Here is a 5,911-nt window from a genome sequence, read left to right as displayed (position 1 = left end):
CCTTCATTCATTCATTCATCAAATATTTTTCAAGTCTCCACTATGCTGGGCATAGTATTAATTGCTGGGGATATGATGGTAAATGAGACAGATGTGATACAGACTGTATGGGGACACTATTGGGGTTTATTAGAAAAGAAGCAGGTATAGTAAATTTAAATATGTGCTACAATAGGAGAAACTCAAGAAGGGAGGACCAAAATGGTTTTCAGAGATTAAATTATTATGTCACCCCACAAGCAGTGTACAAGAGTTCCAGCTTTCAAATCCTTACAAACATTTCATATGACCAGTCTTTTTAATTTTAGCTCTTCTGTATCTTATATGGTTTCAATTTGCATCTCTTTAATTATTTTGTGTGCTTTTAAGATTTTATAAGAAATTAAGTTATGATGTATCTTGGTGTAGTTTTCTTAATGTGCCATATGCTGGAATTTATAAAAGTTTTGGATCTGTAGGTTTATAGTTTTGATCAAGTTTGGAAAAATTTTTGGTACTGTTTTTTTCAAATATGTTTGTCCCATTCTTCTCTCTCTCCTCTTATTCAGAGTTCAATTGATGTGTACTTGGTCACTTGAAGTTGTCCTGAAGCTCTGTGGTATTCTGTTAGGTCTTTTTGGTTGTCCTTTTTCTCCATTTCATTTTCAATAGTTTCTATTGCTGTGTCTTCAGGTTCATTACTTTTCTTCTGCAACATGTGTTTTGCCATTAATCCCATCCAGTGTATTTTTCATCCCTCCCATCCAAGTACTAAACAGGTCTGACCCTGCTTAACTTCCAAGATCAGACGAGATCTGGCGCATTTTGGGTGGTATGGCCGGAGATGTATTTTTCATCTCTAAAATTGTACTTTTCAACTCTAGAAAGAAGTACTATGTGGGTCTTTAAAAAAATAAATTTCATGTCTCTACTTAACATATTCAACCTTCCCTCTAGCTTCTTCAATATACAGAATGTAATTATAATTACCTTTCTAATGTCCTTTGTTAATTTTAATGTTGGTGTCAGTTCAGGTTCCATTTCAGTTGATTGATTTTTCTCATTATGGATCACATTTTCCTGCTTCTTAGCATGCTTGGTAACTCTTTATTGTATGCCGGAAGTTGTGAATTTGATCTTGTTGGATGCTAGATATTTTTATATCCCAATAAATATTCTTGTGCTTTGTCCTGGAATGTGGTTAAATTGTAGTTTTGATCTTCCTTTTATCATTTTTTAGGCCAATTCAGAGCAGTGTTTGGTCTAGGTCTAATTATTCACATCGCTACGGAGGAAGAACCTTGTGATTTCTTCTACACTATGCTTCATGAACTATGAGTTTTTCCAGTGTGGCTGGTGGAAAAAGTCACAATTCATGGCCCCATCTGAGCACCAACTTCTATTCCCTGATTCTACTGAGTAGTTCTTTACCTGGCTTCAGGTAGTTTCTCTACTTGCATGTGTTGGTAACTACTCAGATGAAAACCTGGAAGATATATTCTACTTATCTCTGGAGCTGTCCCTTTGTGGTCTCTACTTTCTGTGTACTCTAACCACTGTGATCTCCCTCAACTTTGTCTCATTAGTACGAGAAGTCTCCTGAGCTACACTTAGGTTCTTCCTTCCTAGCTGAGACCTAGAAACACTTTCAAGGTAGTAAGCTTATAATTCAATTGTAGGGTTCACCTCATTTGTTTCCCATCTCTTAGGCTTCATGCCTCCTTTTCCCTAGAGCCCAGGGTCTCAAAAAGTATTGCTTCATTTTTTTCCTATTTTTTATATTATTATTTCAGGAAGGAGGGTAAATTTGTTCCCTATTCCTCCAGCTTGTCTGGGAACAGTGCAAGATTTTAAACAGAGAATGACCTGATAGATTTTGAGAAACACCCAGTCTACAGTATGGAGAATGTTGAACTAAAGCAAATCTGAGGAAAGACAGAGAGTCAAATAAAGAGGCTTTAACACAGGTTAGGTGAGATATCCTAGTACACAACAGATTGTATCATCTTGCTTTGCCAATTACTGTCAGAGAGGAATCATGACAGTCACCATCGTATAGGGAGGAGAGAGAATGGTGTGTGTGTGTGTGTGTGTGTGTGTGTGTGTGTGTGTGTGTGTGTATTTAAGGATTGATAGGTAGTATATAAAAATACAAAGAAAGGAGTCAACTTTCCAGTCCGTCTCCAGTGCAACATGGTGTGAGACATCTCATGGATTAACTTTATGTTGCAAAAATAGATGAAAGCATTATTCTGCAAGTTAGTATATTTTGTCCTTCTTCAGCTTGTTCACTATTTCTCGTCACCCTTCCCACAAGCAATTGAAAAAAAAAAAGAACACTCAAAGAATATTTCAAATATATACAGAGAGTGAGTTTTTCATTCTCCAAAGATTAGATGAGGCTAAGAAAGGTGATCCTTAAAATGTATATACAGAGGGACGGGGTGTTGCTGTGTGTGACTCAAACTGAGGGGGAAGTAGAGAAACAACCATGTTCTTGGAAGGGGTCTCATGAATCAGAATCTTCTCTTGCAAGAACCAGGGAGAAAGTGTTATGGACTTAAACTGTCCCAGAGCATGGAGTTCTACTGAACCAACGCCTGTGAACAATAATGCTACATTTGACATCCCAGAACAAAGGGTAGGAAAATGTGGGCAACTTATGTGGAAATGGAGTTGTAAAGAAAACACTTTGTCCCATATCAGAGTTGGGGGAATAGATGAGAACCAGCTGGTTCTCCGTAAGCTACACTACCTCTGTGTGTTACTTGTGTTACTACTTGTTTCTCCTCTCTTGGTAATAAAATCCTCTTCAAGACACTTAATAGCTTTTCAGAATTTTCCTATTGCTTTAAAATCAAAAATTGCTCACAGGATGAGAAATAAGTGATTGATAATGCAGTTATACTAACTAGACTACTACAACAATATAGAAGAAGAAGAATTAATGGAAAATAAACATCATCACTACTGAACTAGGAAAACATAAAAACCAGGTAATTTTATGTGAAACTAATGTTACATTATGTGCCAACTATACTTTAATAGAATAATACTAATAACTGATCAAAAAAAACCCAGGTAGTTTGGTAGTTTTCTTTCTATAGTTATCATGTTTACATGTGATGTCTCCTGGAAACAGACTCTGAGTTCTACGTTCTTTGATCTATAGCATCTTTCCATTGAAGTAAAAGGTCTCGCACATGAAAGTTCTTACTAAATGTTGACTTACAGACAACTTAAAGAGTGACTAAAACGAGGTGATTAAAATCTCTAAGCTCCACCTTACCTCTGTAAAATTATGCATTTAACTACTTCAATCCACTGTGTTTTCAGAAACCAAATATACGCACAATACCATAAAGTATGAAATCTTGGTCCCTGGATCTGAAAAAACACAAAACAAAACAAAAAACCCATTACATGTTCTATAACATGTGCCTCCACCGCAGTTCCTTGCCTTGGAAGGCAGAGCTTTTAATATTATTAAAGTTAACCTGGTTAAAATAAGGGGAAGCTATTTAAAACTCTGGCATAAGACTGGTAGAAGTTTGTGGAGTCAACTGGCAGATTCTTTACCCAAGAGGCATATACAAATGCATCATGTTAGGTATATGTATAAAACCAAAGGCAGAAAAAGTATTTTGCCCATTTGTAGCACCTCTGAAAAAGTCTCTTAGACCTGGCAATGCTCACTGTGGCCCAGAGCCCTCATAGTCCTTGTCTAGTCAAGACTTATCATATGCCCTCTGCTGGGTCTGCCCAGTGATACATCCACTCCACTGAGCCCATAAATGGTAGTGCCAAAAAATAACACTTCCTATGGCCTTAGGTTAAATTATGCAGGCGGGATGCTCAGTAGATGGGTATCTAAAGTTAACTTTTGAATCCTTCTCACAAACAATAGAGGATAACATTCTTACTTTATCTTAGGCACTGCATTAAGCACTTCACAAACATCACTTTATTTTTACAAAAACTCTCTGAGTTAGGGAGCTCAGAGAAACTGAAACTTAAAGTTTAGTGATATGTCCGGCATCACAGACCTAAGTAAAAGCAGAGTTGGTCTGGAGATTGAGCCCTTGACCTCTATGACTTTTTACAGCTAGTAGGAATTTCTATTGGGAAGTCACCTCTGGTTGTGATCCTACATTCCAGTCCCCTTCCATGCAAATGACCTCATCCCCAGGTCAAGCTTAAATTCAATCAAATAGTAACTGTCCTCACTAAATACTGGACATTTCCTTTAAAAAAAAAAAAGTTTTAAAAAAAGACGTTCCCTTTTTTAAAAAGAGCATTTAAAAATGCTCTTTCTTCCACTAAATTAAAATTTCAAGAAAAAATTATAGGGTCAAGATCAGGAGGCAATCAGATGTCAAATTAATAACTTCTCTAACAGACAATTAGAAAATTAAGAGATCTAGTCAATTTAAAAATTTTATTTATTTATTTGACAGAGATCACAAGTAGGCAGAGAGGCAAACAGAGAGAGGGGGGGAAGCAGGCTCCCTGATGAGCAGAGAGCTCAATGCAGGGCTCAATCCCAGGACCCTGAGATCATGACCTGACTAGAAGGCAGAGGCTTAACCCACTGAGCCACCTAGGCACTCCTAGTCAATTTAGATTAAGAAAACATTGTTGGGTACCTACTCTTTGTCAGGCACTCTTCTTGGACATGATTTGCAAAAATGCCTTTGCCTTTGCCTTTGCCTTTGAACATTACATATCTTGACTAGGAGTTCTTTTCTATCATATAATATAGGACTGGTATCATATTTTTTCTACTTGTTTTTTGTATTATTTTTGTAGCTTAATAACTGATCATCTCAGCTGACTTCACTGAGTTAAACCATTTTCAACAATTCCTTTACAGAGAGTGATTGTGAAAATGGGCAGTTTTCCACAGTATCAGAGATTCAGCTGGGAAGCATCCATTACATTAATAGAATTTATATAATTCCATTTTATTGCCATCAAAAGGTTGAATCTAAAAGGTTTTACTAAATGTTATTTCCTTTCAAAGAGGTTGTTTCTGTCAAAAATATGAATTATAGAATTCAAAAATGATCATTTTCTCCTCCATATACCTTACTTGGTAGGCAGTCTCTACATTTAAAAGGAATATATATAATCTCCCAACTTGGAACAACTGCAGGTGAGGTTTTGTTATTGTTGATTTATTGATTTATTGATATAGATATAGATAGATAGCAAGATAGATAGATTTTTAACTGTAGAGACTACCAAGTGAGGTAATTTGTGGCATAGAGTCCTTTTTAAGAAGGAATGTTTTCTACTTAAATAAATGTCTTCCATGGCAAACCTCACAGAAGCCTTTACTGTGGACTCTCAATGACAGATGATTTCCAATGGTGTTTTGTCAAGCAAACTGAGACATAATGAGAGTAACAGAACAAAAACTTAAGTTTGAACATAGCCCAATCCGCCAGTTCTCTGTTAGGGAGGCATCCGTTAGCTACCTTTTCTCCTCCCCACCCTCTGTATCAGTCAGACTAACTCCTGCTGTCTGAAGTTGGAGGTGGCTTCTTTGGTTCATTCAGATTCATCATGGCTAACTGTTCTTTTTTTGAAACTACTTGTATAAATAGGTCAGGAAAATGAGTAAAGGAGAAAACAAACAATCTTCTGTTATAGTTTCATTCCAATCCCCAAACACACAGTCATGGCCTTATTCTTAGAAAAGACAGGCAGCTCTCGGATGGCACCCCACTTACGAAAATGACTACCTGGCACTAGCTGGGGAAGTGACAAATCTCAAAAGTTTTACAAATAACAGATCAAGATTTTCTTTTTAAAGTCTGGATTTTTATTCCCATTGGAGGCATACCAAAAACCAGAACCATGGTGTGCAGTGTTAGTAACCCAGTGCATCTAACTGCCAGAAAGTTGAAATCTCACCTCACCATTTGCC

This window comes from Mustela erminea, chromosome 11 (assembly GCF_009829155.1).
Source record: "Mustela erminea isolate mMusErm1 chromosome 11, mMusErm1.Pri, whole genome shotgun sequence".
NCBI lineage: Eukaryota > Metazoa > Chordata > Mammalia > Carnivora > Mustelidae > Mustela > Mustela erminea.
Note: the sequence above shows the minus strand (reverse complement) of the source record.